The 18,053-nt window shown below is 45.6% G+C and overlaps 1 protein-coding gene across 2 annotated transcripts in view; it reads left to right on the top strand.

Moving 5' to 3' along the window:
- Nucleotides 1–18,053, top strand: part of DNAH3 (dynein axonemal heavy chain 3) — an 827,768-nt gene that overhangs the window by 452,544 nt on the left and 357,171 nt on the right. The window lies entirely within an intron of this gene.

Consider the following 18,053-nt stretch of genomic DNA (forward strand, 5'->3'; position numbering starts at 1 on the left):
GTCTCTTGCTGGATATGGGATGTCTCTTGCTGGATATGGGATGTCTCTTGCTGGATATGGGAGGTCTCTTGCTGGATATGGGAGGTCTCTTGCTGGATATGGGAGGTCTCTTGCTGGATATGGGAGGTCTCTTGCTGGATATGGGAGGTCTCTTGCTGGATATGGGACGTGTCTTGCTGGATATGGGATGTCTCTTGCTGGATATGGGATGTCTCTTGCTGGATATAGGCTGTCTCTTGCTGGATATGAGCTGTCTCTTGCTGGATAAGGGCTGTCTCTTTTTGGATATGGGTTGCTGGATATGGGCTGCCTCTTGCTGGAGATGGGATGTCTCTTGCTGGATAAGGGATGTCTCTTGCTGGATAAGGGCTGTCTCTTGCTGGATATGGGTTGCTGGATATGGGCTGTCTTTTGCTGGATATGGGATGTCTCTTGCTGGATATGGGCTGTCTCTTGCTGGATATGAGCTGTCTCTTGCTGGATAAGGGCTGTCTCTTTATGGATATGGGTTTCTGGATATGGGCTGTGTCTTGCTGGATAAGGGATGTCTCTTGCTGGATAAGGGATGTCTCTTGCTGGATAAGGGATGTCTCTTGCTGGATAAGGGATGTCTCTTGCTGGATAAGGGCTGTCTCTTTCTGGATATGGGTTGCTGGATAAGGGCTGTTTCCTGCTGGATATGGGTTGCTGGATATGGGCTGTCTCTTGCTGGATATGGGCTGTCTCTTGCTGGATATGGGCTGTCTCTTGCTGGATAAGGGATGTCTCTTGCTGGATAAGGGATGTCTCTTGCTGGATAAGGGACGTTTCTTGCTGGATATGGAATGTCTCTTGCTGGATATGGAATGTCTCTTGCTGGATATGGAATGTCTCTTGCTGGATATGGAATGTCTCTTGCTGGATAAGGGATTTGTCTTGCTGGTTAAGGGATGTCTCTTGCTGGATATGGGTTGCTGGATATGGGTTGCTGGATATGGGCTGTCTCTTGCTGGATATGGGCTGTCTCTTGCTGGATATGGGCTGTCTCTTGCTGGATATGGGCTGTCTCTTGCTGGATATGGGCTGTCTCTTGCTGGATATGGGCTGTCTCTTGCTGGAGATGAGCTGTCTCTTGTTGGATAAGGGCTGTCTCTTTCTGGATATGGGTTGCTGGATATGGGCTCTCTCTTGCTGGATATGGGATGTCTCTTGCTGGATAAGGAATGTCTCTTGCTGGATAAGGGATGTCTCTTGCTGGATAAGGGATGTCTCTTGCTGGATAAGAGCTGTCTGTTGCTGGATAAGGGCTGTCTGTTGCTTGATAAAGGCTGTCTGTTGCTGGATAAGGGCTGTCTCTTGCTGGATATGGGCTGTCTCTTGCTGGATATGGGTTGCTGGATATGGGCTGTCTCTTGCTGGATAAGGGCTGTCTCTTGCTGGATAAGGGCTGTCTCTTGCTGGATAAGGGCTGTCTCTTTCTGCATATGGGCTGTCTCTTGCTGGATATGAGCTGTCTCTTGCTGGATAAGGGCTGTCTCTTTCTGGATATGGGTTGCTGGATAAGGGCTGTTTCTTGCTGGATATGGGTTGCTGGATATGGGCTGTCTCTTGCTGGATAAGGGATGTCTCTTGCTGGATAAGGGATGTCTCTTGCTGGATATGGAATGTCTCTTGCTGGATAAGAGATGTCTCTTGCTGGATAAGGGCTGTCTCTTGCTGGATATGGGTTTCTGGATATGGGCTGTCTCTTGCTGGATATGGGATGTCTCTTGCTGGATATGGGATTTCTCTTGCTGCATATGGGATTTCTCTTGCTGGATATGGGAGGTCTCTTGCTAGATATGGGATGTGTCTTGCTGGATATGGGATGTGTCTTGCTGGATATGGGATGTGTCTTGCTGGATATGGGATGTCTCTTGCTGGATATGGGATGTCTCTTGCTGGATATAGGCTGTCTCTTGCTGGATATGAGCTGTCTCTTGCTGGATAAGGGCTGTCTCTTTTTGGATATGGGTTGCTGGATATGGGCTGCCTCTTGCTGGAGATGGGATGTCTCTTGCTGGATAAGGGATGTCTCTTGCTGGATAAGGGCTGTCTCTTGCTGGATATGGGTTGCTGGATATGGGCTGTCTTTTGCTGGATATGGGATGTCTCTTGCTGGATATGGGCTGTCTCTTGCTGGATATGGGCTGTCTCTTGCTGGATATGGGCTGTCTCTTGCTGGATATGGGCTGTCTCTTGCTGGATATGAGGTGTCTTTTGCTGGATAAGGGCTGTCTCTTTCTGGATATGGGTTGCTGGATATGGGCTGTGTCTTGCTGGATAAGGGATGTCTCTTGCTGGATAAGGGATGTCTCTTGCTGGATAAGGGATGTCTCTTGCTGGATAAGGGATGTCTCTTTCTGGATATGGGTTGCTGGATAAGGGCTGTTTCCTGCTGGATATGGGTAGCTGGATATGGGCTGTCTCTTGCTGGATATGGGCTGTCTCTTGCTGGATATGGGCTGTCTCTTGCTGGATATGGGCTGTCTCTTGCTGGATAAGGGATGTCTCTTGCAGGATAAGGGATGTCTCTTGCTGGATAAGGGACGTTTTCTGCTGGATATGGAATGTCTCTTGCTGGATATGGAATGTCTCTTGCTGGATATGGAATGTCTCTTGCTGGATAAGGGATGTGTCTTGCTGGTTAAGGGATGTCTCTTGCTGGATATGGGTTGCTGGATATGGGCTGTCTCTTGCTGGATATGGGCTGTCTCTTGCTGGATATGGGCTGTCTCTTGCTGGATATGGGCCGTCTCTTGCTGGATATGAGCTGTCTCTTGTTGGATAAGGGCTGTCTCTTTCTGGATATGGGTTGCTGGATATGGGCTCTCTCTTGCTGGATATGGGATGTCTCTTGCTGGATAAGGGATGTCTCTTGCTGGATAAGGGACGTCTCTTGCTGGATAAGGGACGTCTCTTGCTGGATAAGGGACGTCTCTTGCTGGATAAGGGACGTCTCTTGCTGGATAAGGACGTCTCTTGCTGGATAAGGGACGTCTCTTGCTGGATAAGGGACGTCTCTTGCTGGATAAGGGACGTCTCTTGCTGGATAAGGGACGTCTGTTGCTGGATAAGGGCTGTCTCTTTCTGGATATGGGTTGCTGGATATGGGCTGTCTCTTGCTGGATATGGGATGTCTCTTGCTGGATATGGGCTGTCTCTTGCTGGATATGGGCTGTCTCTTGCTGGATATGGGCTGTCTCTTTTGCTGGATATGGGCTGTCTCTTGCTGGATATGAGCTGTCTCTTGCTGGATAAGGGCTGTCTCTTTCTGGATATGGGTTGCTGGATATGGGCTGTGTCTTGCTGGATATGGGCTGTGTCTTGCTGGATAAGGGATGTCTCTTCCTGGATAAGGGATGTCTCTTGCTGGATAAGGGCTGTCTCTTTCTGGATATGGGTTCTGGATAAGGGCTGTTTCTTGCTGGATATGGGTTGTCTCTTGCTGGATATGGGCTGTCTCTTGCTGGATAAGGGACGTCTCTTGCTGGATAAGGGACGTCTCTTGCTGGATAAGGGACGTCTCTTGCTGGATAAGGGACGTCTCTTGCTGGATAAGGGACGTCTCTTGCTGGATATGGGCTGTCTCTTGCTGGATAAGGGACGTCTCTTGCTGGATATGGAATGTCTCTTGCTGGATATGGAATGTCTCTTGCTGGATAAGGGATGTGTCTTGCTGGATAAGGGATGTCCTTTCTGGATATGGGTTGCTGGATATGGACTGTCTCTTGATGGATAAGGGATGTCTCTTGATGGATAAGGGATGTCTCTTGCTGGATAAGGGATGTCTCTTGCTGGATAAGGGATGTTTCTTGCTGGATAAGGGATGTCTCTTGCTGGATAAGGGATATTTCTTGCTGGATATGGGCTGTTTCTTGCTGGATATGGGTTGCTGGATATGGGTTGTCTCTTGCTGGATATGGGCTGTCACTTGCTGGATATGGGCTGTCACTTGCTGGATAAGGGAAATCTCTTGCTGGATAAGGGATGTCTCTTGCTGGATAAGGGATGTCTCTTGCTGGATATGGGTTGCTGGATAAGGGATGTCTCTTGCTGGATAAGGGATGTTTCTTGCTGGATAAGGGATGTTTCTTGCTGGATAAGGGATGTCTCTTGCTGGATAAGGGATGTCTCTTGCTGGATAAGGGATGTCTCTTGCTGGATAAGGGCTGTCTCTTGCTGGATATCGGTTGCTGGATATGGGCTGTCTCTTGCTGGATATGGGACGTCTTTTGCTGGATATGGGATGTCTCTTGCTGGATATGGGCTGTCTCTTGCTGGATATGAGCTGTCTCTTGCTGGATAAGGGCTGTCTCTTTCTGGATATGGGTTGCTGGATATGGGCTGTGTCTTGCTGGATATGGGATGTCTCTTGCTGGATAAGGGATGTCTCTTGCTGGATAAGGGATGTCTCTTGCTGGATAAGGGCTGTCTCTTGCTGGATATGGTTTGCTGGATAAGGGCTGTTTCTTGCTGGATATGGGTTGCTGGATATGGGCTGTCTCTTGCTGGATATGGGCTGTCTCTTGCTGGATAAGTGATGTCTCTTGCTGGATAAGGGATGTCTCTTGCTGGATAAGGGATGTCTCTTGCTGGATAAGGGACGTCTCTTGCTGGATATGGAATGTCTCTTGCTGGATAAGGAATGTGTCTTGCTGGATAAGGGCTGTCTCTTGCTGGATATGGGTTGCTGGATATGGGCTGTCTCTTGCTGGATATGGGCTTTCTCATGCTGGATATGGGCTTTCTCTTGCTGGATATGGCCTGTCTCTTGCTGGATATGAGCTGTCTCTTGTTGGATAAGGGCTGTCTCTTTCTGGATATGGGTTGCTGGATATGGACTGTCTCTTGCTGGATATGGGATGTCTCTTGCTGGGTATGGGATGTCTCTTTCTGGATAAGGGATGTCTCTTGCTGGATGAGGGATGTCTCTTGCTGGATAAGGGATGTTTCTTGCTGGATAAGGGATGTTTCTTGCTGGATAAGGGATGTCTCTTGCTGGATAAGGGATGTTTCTTGCTGGATATGGGCTGTTTCTTGCTGGATATGGGCTGTCACTTGCTGGATATGGGCTGTCACTTGCTGGATAAGGGATATATCTTGCTGGATAAGGGATATCTCTTGCTGGATAAGGGATGTCTCTTGCTGGATAAGGGATGTCTCTTGCTGGATAAGGGATGTCTCTTACTGGATAAGGGACGTCTCTTGCTGGATATGGAATGTCTCTTGCTGGATAAGGGATGTCTCTTGCTGGATATGGGTTGCTGGATATGGGCTGTCTCTTGCTGGATATGGGCTGTCACTTGCTGGATAAGGGATATCTCTTGCTGGATAAGGGATGTCTCTTGCTGGATAAGGGATGTCTCTTGCTGGATAAGGGATGTCTCTTGCTGGATAAGGGACGTCTCTTGCTGGATATGGAATGTCTCTTGCTGGATATGGGCTGTCTCTTGCTGGATATGGGCTGTCTCTTGCTGGATATGGGCTGTCTCTTGCTGGATATGGGCTGTCTCTTTTGCTGGATATGGGCTGTCTCTTGCTGGATATGAGCTGTCTCTTGCTGGATAAGGGCTGTCTCTTTCTGGATATGGGTTGCTGGATATGGGCTGTGTCTTGCTGGATATGGGCTGTGTCTTGCTGGATAAGGGATGTCTCTTCCTGGATAAGGGATGTCTCTTGCTGGATAAGGGCTGTCTCTTTCTGGATATGGGTTCTGGATAAGGGCTGTTTCTTGCTGGATATGGGTTGCTGGATATGGGCTCTCTCTTGCTGGATATGGGTTGTCTCTTGCTGGATATGGGCTGTCTCTTGCTGGATAAGGGACGTCTCTTGCTGGATAAGGGACGTCTCTTGCTGGATAAGGGACGTCTCTTGCTGGATAAGGGACGTCTCTTGCTGGATAAGGGACGTCTCTTGCTGGATATGGGCTGTCTCTTGCTGGATAAGGGACGTCTCTTGCTGGATATGGAATGTCTCTTGCTGGATATGGAATGTCTCTTGCTGGATAAGGGATGTGTCTTGCTGGATAAGGGATGTCCTTTCTGGATATGGGTTGCTGGATATGGACTGTCTCTTGATGGATAAGGGATGTCTCTTGCTGGATAAGGGATGTCTCTTGCTGGATAAGGGATGTCTCTTGCTGGATAAGGGATGTTTCTTGCTGGATAAGGGATGTCTCTTGCTGGATAAGGGATATTTCTTGCTGGATATGGGCTGTTTCTTGCTGGATATGGGTTGCTGGATATGGGTTGTCTCTTGCTGGATATGGACTGTCACTTGCTGGATATGGGCTGTCACTTGCTGGATAAGGGAAATCTCTTGCTGGATAAGGGATGTCTCTTGCTGGATAAGGGATGTCTCTTGCTGGATATGGGTTGCTGGATAAGGGGTGTCTCTTGCTGGATAAGGGATGTTTCTTGCTGGATAAGGGATGTCTCTTGCTGGATAAGGGATGTCTCTTGCTGGATAAGGGATGTCTCTTGCTGGATAAGGGCTGTCTCTTGCTGGATATCGGTTGCTGGATATGGGCTGTCTCTTGCTGGATATGGGACGTCTTTTGCTGGATATGGGATGTCTCTTGCTGGATATGGGCTGTCTCTTGCTGTATATGGGCTGTCTCTTGCTGGATATGAGCTGTCTCTTGCTGGATAAGGGCTGTCTCTTTCTGGATATGGGTTGCTGGATATGGGCTGTGTCTTGCTGGATATGGGATGTCTCTTGCTGGATAAGGGATGTCTCTTGCTGGATAAGGGATGTCTCTTGCTGGATAAGGGCTGTCTCTTGCTGGATATGGTTTGCTGGATAAGGGCTGTTTCTTGCTGGATATGGGTTGCTGGATATGGGCTGTCTCTTGCTGGATATGGGCTGTCTCTTGCTGGATAAGTGATGTCTCTTGCTGGATATGGAATGTCTCTTGCTGGATAAGGAATGTGTCTTGCTGGATAAGGGCTGTCTCTTGCTGGATATGGGTTGCTGGATATGGGCTGTCTCTTGCTGGATATGGGCTGTCTCTTGCTGGATATGGGCTTTCTCATGCTGGATATGGGCTTTCTCTTGCTGGATATGGCCTGTCTCTTGCTGGATATGAGCTGTCTCTTGTTGGATAAGGGCTGTCTCTTTCTTGATATGGGTTGCTGGATATGGACTGTCTCTTGCTGGATATGGGATGTCTCTTGCTGGGTATGGGATGTCTCTTTCTGGATAAGGGATGTCTCTTGCTGGATGAGGGATGTCTCTTGCTGGATAAGGGATGTTTCTTGCTGGATAAGGGATGTTTCTTGCTGGATAAGGGATGTCTCTTGCTGGATAAGGGATGTTTCTTGCTGGATATGGGCTGTTTCTTGCTGGATATGGGCTGTTTCTTGCTGGATATGGGCTGTCACTTGCTGGATATGGGCTGTCACTTGCTGGATAAGGGATATATCTTGCTGGATAAGGGATATCTCTTGCTGGATAAGGGATGTCTCTTGCTGGATAAGGGATGTCTCTTGCTGGATAAGGGATGTCTCTTGCTGGATAAGGGATGTCTCTTGCTGGATAAGGGACGTCTCTTGCTGGATATGGAATGTCTCTTGCTGGATATGGAATGTCTCTTGCTGGATAAGGGATGTCTCTTGCTGGATATGGGTTGCTGGATATGGGCTGTCTCTTGCTGGATATGGGCTGTCACTTGCTGGATAAGGGATATCTCTTGCTGGATAAGGGATGTCTCTTGCTGGATAAGGGATGTCTCTTGCTGGATAAGGGACGTCTCTTGCTGGATATGGAATGTCTCTTGCTGGATAAGGGATGTCTCTTGCTGGATATGGGTTGCTGGATATGGGCTGTCTCTTGCTAGATATGGGCTGTCTCTTGCTGGATATGTGCTGTCTCTTGCTGGATATGGGCTGTCTCTTGCTGGATATGAGTTGTCTCTTGCTGGATAAGGGCTGTCTCTTTCTGGATATGGGTTGCTGGATAAGGGTTGTTTCTTGCTGGATAAGGGATTTCTCTTGCTGGATAAGGGATGTTTCTTGCTGGATATGGGTTGCTGGATATGGGCTGCCTCTTGCTGGATATTTTCTGTCTCTTGCTGGATAAGGAATATCTCTTGCTGGATAAGGAATGTCTCTTGCTGTATATGGGCTGTCTATTGCTGTATATGGGCTGTCTATTGATGGATAAGGAATGTCTCCTGCTGGATAAGGGCTTGTATATTGCTGGATAAGGGCTTGTATATTGCTGGATAAGGGCTGTCTATTGCTGGCTATTGGCTGTCTCTTGCTGGATAAGGAATGTCTATTGCTGGATAAGGGCAGTCTATTGCTGGATATGGGCTGTCTCTTGCTAGATATGGGCTGTCTCTTGCTAGATATGGGCTGTCTCTTGCTGGATATGGGCTGTCTATTGCTGGATAAGAGCTGTCTCTTGCTGGATAAGAGCTCTCTCTTGCTGGATAAGGGCTGCCTGTTGCTGGATAAGGGCTGCCTGTTGCTGGATAAGGGCTGTCTGTTGCTGGATAAGGGGTGTCTGTTGTTGGATAAGGGCTGTCTGTTGCTGGATAAGGGCTGTCTGTTGCTGGATAAGGGCTGTCTGTTGCTGGATAAGGGCTGTCTGTTGCTGGATAAGGGCTGTCACTTGCTGGATATGTGCTGTTTCTTGCTGGATATGGGTTGCTGGATATGGGCTGTCTCTTGCTGCATAAGGGATGTCTCTTGCTGGATATGGAATGTCTCTTGCTGGATAAGGGCTGTCTCTTGCTGGATATGAAAAAACAGACAGTGCAGCGCTAATAAATGAAGATAAAAAATATATGAGGAATAAAAAACAGGATAGAGCACAATATAATCCACCACAGTGTGTAGACAATCATAAAGTCAGGTCCTAATAAATCTTCAAGATTGAAAAAACGGCATGCTTGCAAAAAGGTGATTCCAGGAGCCCACCACCACGATAACAGATGGCCTCTCACCTGATGTTGTGGACCCTTTAGTTATAGAGGGTCAGAAAATGCCTTATTCATTTAACCAAATGATATGCAGCATAAATAGATCTCCGTCAAGGACCCGGTACAGGACACTCCAATATGGCCATATAAGAAATGAAAGTGGCAAAAAGATAGTGCTCTCCGTATGTAAAACTCTTTAATCAATGAATAAAAACATCATAACACTCACATAAGTAGTACTTGATACAGGCAGACAAACAGTAGTGGCGAACTACCGATCTTCCGAACAACAGAGCGGATGCGCAGTGGCCGCGGGTGACGTCACGGCGTTTCCTCGTTGCGTCCCAGTGGGCGGGGACTTCATCAGCAGATGAGGAACGTCGTGGGCACCCGCGCTATATACCAGGTACGTATCCATGGCAACACAGCATAAACAACCTCAAGAACACCCTGAAGTCAATGTAACCCCTTGTAGAGGAATATAAAATAAACGGAAGTATCACTCCCAGAAATACTAAAAAGGGCAAAAATTTAATAAAAAATGCATCAATCCTAAAAAGGACATGTGCACTAGTCCCAAAGGGAGTTTGTAACAAACCTGATGAAGTCCCCGCCCACTGGGACGCAACGCGTCCAGAACGAGGAAACGCTGTGACGTCACTACTGTTTGTCTGCCTGTATCAAGTACTACTTATGTGAGTGTTATGATGTTTTTATTCATTGATTAAAGAGTTTTACATACGGAGTTTACAACATCAGGTGAGAGACCATCTGTTATCGTGGTGGTGGGCTCCTGGAATCACCTTTTTGCAAGCATGCCGTTTTTTCAATCTGGAAGATTTATTAGGACCTGACTTTATGGACTGATTGTCTACACACTGTGGTGGATTATATTGTGCTCTATCCTGTTTTTTATTCCTCATATATTTTTTATCTTCATTTATTAGCGCTGCACTGTCTGTTTTTTGATGTTTGTTGAGGGATTCGAATTTTGACCCTAGTGTTCAGCTGCTGCTCTTGTTGTATACTACTTCGCGCTGATTCATTTTTTATCTTGTTATCTGTGCAATTTTCAGTAATCAAGCTGCGATATGGAAGTGTTCAATTATTTTGAAAAGCGAGATATAAAGATTAATGAGGTATTTTCTAGGAATCCCACCCTAGAACCCATTAGTGATTTACCTCAATCTTTCAGAAAATTGGGCTACGTTTATGAAAAAAAGATTAAGACCTGGTGGGACATCACATCTTTTGAGCAGTATCTTGCTGCCAGACTTATACCCAGATGCCTGCGGTGGGATTTACCCCCCAATGATGGCTTAACTGATGTCCAATCTATGTCTGAATGGAGTGATTTTTTCATCAAAAGAGGTTTTGAATTGTTGGAGTTTCTCTTGATCCGTAAAAGAAAGAGGATGGCCACTCTTGATTCACAGATTGGAGAGATTACCAAGAATGTTGAAACTTTTAAAGATAGTGAGGAGTTTATCAGATTATCTGGAGAACTCAAAAACAAACTCAGCAAATGGGATTTAGAAACACAAAATAAGAAACGTAAGAAATTCATTAGGGATTTTGAAGATTTTAATGGGGGGATAATCTTCAAATGGCAGGATTCTCCAGGTACGGAAGACCCTGCTCCAACTCCGGCTAACACTCAGGTAGCCACAGGAGGGACTGAAAGTTATGCCCCCAGAAACAATCCCGTTTATGAATATGATCACTCACATCATACTAAACTAGCCCCTTCCCCCTAATACCTATGGCCATAAGAGAAAAAATAACAAAAGAGGTAATGCTAGAGGAAGGGGCAGAGGTAGTAATAGGCCTTACAATCATTATGAGACACCCTATGGTCAGAATGGTTACCCAGCGTATGAAGAAAGTAGGGAACACTTTGAGAGAGGAGGACGTGACCCCCCTTATAATAAACCTATTCCCACGTCTAACCGTTTTGCTCCATTAGCTGTCCACACCCCTTATAAAGAAAATTTTTTTTAGGCCAACGGGGGGAACAGAGATACCCCCCTCAGTCCTTTCAACCACAACAAGGAGAGCCGTGGAGACAGGCGATACCTTACACTCCATCAAACGCCGGCCCTCGCAAGCGAAAAGAAAGAGAGGAAGGAGAGGGGGCAGGAGAGTACAAAAGGCCCAAACCACGGTAGGGAAGGGTATATATAATCTGAGTCAAATTACTCTCAGTGACGATGAGATTAAGGTTTTGGATCGAGGTTTAAAATTTGCCCCCATTAAAAACCTTAACAAATTTGACACATATGTTAATATTCAGAAATACGTCAGGTCCCTTAATATGAAAAAATATTTTTTGGCCCAACCACATCAGGGGACCAGACCGTCTAGTTCCCAACACTCATCTTTACAGAACAAATCCACGTTTAACCCGCAGAATACTGATATTAAGCATTTAGAAGTGTTTAAAAATATGGTTTGTCATGATTTGAACCAGTTAAAGGTTAAGAAAATTGTTGATCCTTTATATATTAAACGTGGGATACAATTGCTCGCTGAGCGGAAAGATATTGTTATCCGCCCCGCCGACAAAGGGGGGGGTCTGGTCATTTTAAGCAGGGACTATTATCAGTCTGAGATGAGTCGCCTGCTTTCTGACCAAGATACCTATAGGATTCTTAGTAAAGATCCTATGTTAATATATAAGGATGAATTGCATGCAATTATAGAGGATGGCAGGGATCAAAAAATCCTCACTAAGAAAGAAGCAATGTATCTGGACCCTTTATTTTGCAGAACCCCAGTGATTTACTTTCTGCCCAAAATTCATAAAGACATCATCAACCCCCCCGGTCGACCCATTGTTAATGGGATCGACTCAGTGACAGCACGCCTTGGGCAATACATTGATGTCTTTTTGCAACCGCTTGTGACCAAAACCCCTGCATACCTCAAAGACATCAAGCATGTCATTCAGATCTTGGAAAGTCTAGAGTGTTCATCACCCACCTTTTTGGTTACAGCAGACATCAGCTCTCTGTATACCATCATTAGTCACAGAGATGCTATGACGTCTGTCGAATGGGCTCTATCCTCTTCTTCATTGTCTGGGAGGCATCAAGAATTCCTGTTGAGTTGTTTAAATTTTTGCTTAACCAAAAACTATTTTTGGTACAATAGGGATTTTTATTTACAGACGAGGGGAGTTGCTATGGGGGCCCGTTTCGCTCCCAGTGTGGCTAATATTTTTATGGCCCACTGGGAGGAAGAGGCAGTTTTTGCCAATAGACCCCCAGAGCTCATCTGTTACCGTCGATTTATTGACGATCTTGTCCTGATATGGAGAGGGGATAGGGATAAACTCGACTCGTTTATTGACACTCTCAATAATAATCACAAGAACATTGTCTTGACTTGGACGATCGACCACGAAAAGGTTGTATTTTTGGATTTGACCATCAATATTACACACAACCGTTTCACTGTGACCAATTATTTCAATCCCACTGACCGCAACTCGTACATTCCCCTGGGGAGTTGCCACCACCATTCGTGGCCCTGTGCTTCCTGACCGCCCCCAGTTTATTTACAAGAAGGCTCCATCATTAAGGGACCGTTTGGCCCCTAGTGTTCTGAACCCCCCTGTCCCCTCCTCCGATAGGTTATTTTCTTTTCTTGGAGGTTTTTACGCATGCGGTAAATGCATTCCGTGTAAACATGCTAAGGGGAACAAAGAAAAGGAAAAAATTCCTAGCCTCTGCTACTGGTAAGGAATATGAAATCAAACAGTTAATCGCCTGCAATACGGTAGGGGTCGTGTATATGCTGGAGTGCGGTTGCGGGCTCCAGTATATTGGGAAAACATCTAGACCCCTACATGTGAGGCTCGCTGAGCATGTTAACAATATTAAAAAAGGCCTGAAAACCCACAATGTCTCTAGACACTTCAAACTCCACCATCATTAGAACCCAAAAAGTTTGAGATTTCGGGGTATAGAGAGGGTCACGAGACACTGGAGAGGGGGTAATTTCATAAGGCAACTGAGTAAAAGAGAATCATATTGGATCTTTGAAACCAGGGTTCTTTGCCCTGAAGGGTTAAACGTGGATTTCGACACAAATTGTTTTATATCAGACCGTTAATCGTTTTTTATTTGATTGATTTACTATGATTTATCGGATGACAGTGGCCGCGGATGACTCACATTTTAAACATTTAAAAGCGTTTTGAAAATGTTTTGATAATATTTGTTGATAATATTTTTTGATATATCTTTTGATATTTTATAATTATTAAACTTTTCCCTGGGTTTGTTACAAACTCCCTTTGGGACTAGTGCACATGTCCTTTTTAGGATTGATGCATTTTTTATTAAATTTTTGCCCTTTTTAGTATTTCTGGGAGTGATACTTCCGTTTATTGTATATTCCTCTACAAGGGGTTACATCCGGATTGACTTCCGGGTGTTCTTGAGGTTGTTTATGCTGTGTTGCCATGGATACGTACCTGGTATATAGCGCGGTTGCCCACGACGTTCCTCATCTGCTGAAGTCTCCGCCCACTGGGACGCAACGCGTCCAGAACGAGGAAATGCCGTGACGTCACCCGCGGCCACTGCGCATCCGCTCTGTTGTTCGGACGATCGGTAGTTCGCCACTACTGTTTGTCTGCCTGTATCAAGTACTACTTATGTGAGTGTTATGATGTTTTTATTCATTGATTAAAGAGTTTTACATACGGAGAGCACTATCTTTTTGCCACTTTCATTTCTTATATGGCCATATTGGAGTGTCCTGTACCGGGTCCTTGACGGAGATCTATTTATGCTGCATATCATTTGGTTAAATGAATAAGGCATTTTCCGTCCCTCTATAACTAAAGGGTCCACAACATCAGGTGAGAGGCCATCTGTTATCGTGGTGGTGGGCTCCTGGAATCACCTTTTTGCAAGCATGCCGTTTTTTCAATCTTGAAGATTTATTAGGACCTGACTTTATGGACTGATTGTCTACACACTGTGGTGGATTATATTGTGCTCTATCCTGTTTTTTATTCCTCATATATTTTTTATCTTCATTTATTAGCGCTGCACCGTCTGTTTTTTGATGTTTGTTGAGGGATTTTAATTTTGACCCTAGTGTTCAGCTGCTGCTCTTGTTGTATACCACTTCGCGCTGATTCATTTTTTATCTTGCTGGATATGGGCTGTCTCTTGCTGGATATGGGCTGTCTCTTGCTGGATGTGGAATTTCTCTTGCTGGATAAGGGCTGTCTCTTGCTGGTTAAGGGATGTCTCTTGCTCAATAAGGGATGTCTCTTGCTGGATATGGAATGTCTCTTGCTAGATTTGGAATGTCTCTTGCTGGATAAGGGCTGTCTCTTGCTGGATAAGGGCTGTCTCTTGCTGGATATGGGCTGTCTCTTGCTGGATATGGGCTGTCTCTTGCTGGATATGGGCTGTCTCTTGCTGGATATGGGCTGTCTCTTGCTGGATATGGGATTTCTCTTGCTAGATAAGGCCTGTCTCTTGCTGGATATGGGTTGCTGGATATGGGATGTCTCTTGCTGGATATGGGATGTCTCTTGCTGGATATATGATTTCTCTTGCTGGATAAGGGATGTCTCTTGCTGGATATGGGATGTCTCTTGCTGGATATGGGTTACTGAATATGGGCTGTCTCTTCCTGGATAAGGGCTGTCTCTTGCTCGATCTGGGTTGCTGGATATGAGATGTCTCTTGCTGGATATGGGCTTTCTCTTGCTGGATATGGACTGTCTCTTGCTGGATATGGGTTGCTGGATATGGGATGCCTCTTGCTGGATAAGGGATGTCTCTTGCTGGATAAGGGATGTCTTTTGTTGGATATGGGATGTCTCTTGATGGATAAAGGATGTCTCTTGTTGGATAAGGCCTTTTTTGCTGGATATGGGTTGCTGGATATGGGATGTTTCTTGCTAAGTAAGGGGTGTCTCTTGCTGGATAAGGGATGTCTCTTGCTGGATATGGTTTGCTGGATATGGGCTGTCTCTTTCTGGATATGGGCTGTCTCTTGCTGGATAAGGGCTGTCTCTTGCTGGATATGGGTTGCTGGATAAGGGATGTATCTTGCTGGATAAGGGATGTCTCTTGCTGGGTATGGGCTGTCTCTTGCTGGATAAGGGCTGTCTCTTGCTGGATATGGGTTTCTGGATATGGGCTGTCTCTTTCTGGATATGGGATGTCTCTTGCTGGATAAGGGATGTCTCTTGCTGGATAAGGGATGTCTCCTGCTGGATAAGGGATGTCTCTTGCTGGATATGGGATGTCTCTTGCTGGATATGGGATGTCTCTTGCTGGATATGGGATGTCTCTTGCTGGATATGGGATGTCTCTTGCTTTATATGGGATGTCTCTTTCTGGATATAGGATGTCTCTTGCTGAATAAGGGCTGTCTCTTGCTAGATAAGGGCTGTCTCTTTCTGGATAAAGGATGTCTTTTGTTGGATATGGGATGTCTCTTGCTGAATAAGGGATGTCTCTTTCTGGATAAGGGATGTCTTTTGTTGGATAAGGGATGTCTCTTGCTGGAGAAGGGATTTGTCTTGCTGAATAAGGGACGTCTTTTTATGGATAAGGGATGTCTCTTGCTGGATATGGGATGTCTTTTGCTGCATATGCGTCTGTTGAAATTGTCTGCAAGTGCCTATGAGCTTACTTTGGTAATTGGATATTTCCAATGTTTTGTAAATTTTACTCCATTGCTTGCTTTTGTATTAACAAATTTTATACAAATTACTTGTATAGCTCCCCCCACTCCAAATTATACTTGGTTCCCTGACCTCTAAAGGGGGCGGTGCTAGGTGTATAGGGGTGGAGAAAGGGGTGGTCCTAGAGGGCGGGTAGAGGCGGAGACAGCTATTATCTATGGGAGAAAGGTGAGTTCCTGCACCCTTTCTCAGCGAAAAAAAGCCCTGCCCATCACCATAGTAAGATTAAAGGCTTACCAAAAAGCCTGCGACCACCCATTCTCTTGGGGGTCACAAAGTACTTTGTTGGATCAAAGATCCACTGAAGAGATGTCCAAGCGTCTTCCACCAGAAGCCTCTGTGTGTACCGGCGATGGTCAAAAGTAGGGATGAGCCGAACACCCCCCTGTTCGGTTCGCACCAGAACATGCAGGAAAACAGGAAAAAAGTTCGTTCGAACACGCGAACACCATTAAAGTCTATGGGACACGAACATGAATAATCAAAAGTGCTAATTTTAAAGGCTTATATGCAAGTTATTGTCATAAAAAGTGTTTGGGGACCTGGGTCCTGCCCCAGGGAACATGGATCAATGCAAAAAAAAGTTTTAAAAACGGCCGTTTTTTCAGGAGCAGTGATTTTAATAATGCTTAAAGTCAAACAATAAAAGTGTAATATCCCTTTAAATTTTGTAGCTGGGGGGTGTCTATAGTATGCCTGTAAAGGGGTGCATGTTTCCTGTGTTTAAAACAGTCTGACAGCAAAATGACATTTCAAAGGAAAAAAGTCATTTAAAACTACTCGCGGCTATTGCATTGCCGGTCCGACAATACACATAAAAGTTCATTGATAAAAACGGCATGGGAATTCCCCACAGGGGAACCCCGAACCAAAATTTAAAAAAAAAATGACGAAATGACGTGGGGGTCCCCCTAAATTCCATACCAGGCCCTTCAGGTCTGGTATGGATATTAAGGGGAACCCCGGCCAATATTTAAAAAAAAAAAATCACGTGGGGGTTCCCCTAAATTCCATACCAGACCCTTCAGGTCTGGTATGGATTTTAAGGGGAACCCAGCGCCAAAATTAAAAAAAAAAACGGCGTGGGGTCCCCCCAAAAATCCATACCAGACCCTTATCCGAGCACGCAACCTGGCAGGCCGCAGGAAAAGAGGGGGGGACGAGAGAGCGCCCCCCCTGAGCCGTACCAGGCCACATGCCGTCAACATTGGGAGGGTGCTTTGGGGTAGCCCCCCAAAACACCTTGTCCCCATGTTGATGAGGACAAGGGCCTCATCCCCACAACCCTGGCCGGTGGTTGTGGGGGTCTGCGGGCGGGGGGCTTATCGGAATCTGGAAGCCCCCTTTAACAAGGGCCCCCCAGATCCCAGCCCCCCCGTGTGAAATGGTAAGGGGGTACAAAAGTACCCCATGCCTTTTTTATCAATGAACTTCTATGTGTATGTTGTCGGACCGGCAATGCAATAGCCGTGAGTAGTTTTAAATGACTTTTTTCCTTTGAAATGTCATTTTGCTGTCAGACTGTTCTAAACACAGGAAACATGCGCCCCTTTACAGGCATACTATAGACACCCCCAGGTACGAAATTTAAAGGGATATTACACTTTTATTGTTTGACTTTAAGCATTATTAAAATCACTGCTCCTGAAAAAACGGCCGTTTTTAAAACGTTTTTTTGCATTGATCCATGTCCCCTGGGGCAGGACCCGGGTCCCCAAACACTTTTTTATGACAATAACTTGCATATAAGCCTTTAAAATTAGCACTTTTGATTTCTCTTTTAAAGGGTGTTCCGCGGCATTCGAATTTGCCGCGAACACCCCAAATTGTTCGCTGTTCGGCGAACTTGCGAACAGCCAATGTTCGAAGCTCATCCCTAGTCAAAAGCCTGAAGTTCAGACAGCCTCAGCAACAGGATGTTTAAATATGCAAAGAGACAAGAGACTCTAGCTAGTGTGATATTGTCTCTTTAAGCAGTTTTTATTGGCAATGCTGCAGTGCTGCATACACAGGTTCAAACTCAGAGTATATCTCCAGTACGAACAAGCCAAAAGCAATTCCTTACATGTTACAGGCCCATAAAATCGATTGCGCATGCCCAGGGCGTGTGAACAGGCTTTCTGGTAAGCCTTTAATCTCACTATGGTGATGGGTATCACACTGCCAAGCGCCTGATCCACGTTCCACACCTTATATAGGATCTCTTCTACTGAATATCAGCTACTGAATATCAGCCATATATGAACTTTTTTCTTTTCATCTTTTTACTTAAACTTTTTTTACATTTGTACTGTCACTCAATATTGCACATTGGTCACAACTGGTATTGCATACTGTTATTGCATGTTTGCACTTTATAGTTCATTACATGCTAAACAAGCATTG

This window comes from Aquarana catesbeiana, linkage group LG06 (genome assembly GCF_042186555.1).
Source record: "Aquarana catesbeiana isolate 2022-GZ linkage group LG06, ASM4218655v1, whole genome shotgun sequence".
In the NCBI taxonomy this organism is placed as follows: Eukaryota; Metazoa; Chordata; class Amphibia; order Anura; family Ranidae; genus Aquarana; species Aquarana catesbeiana.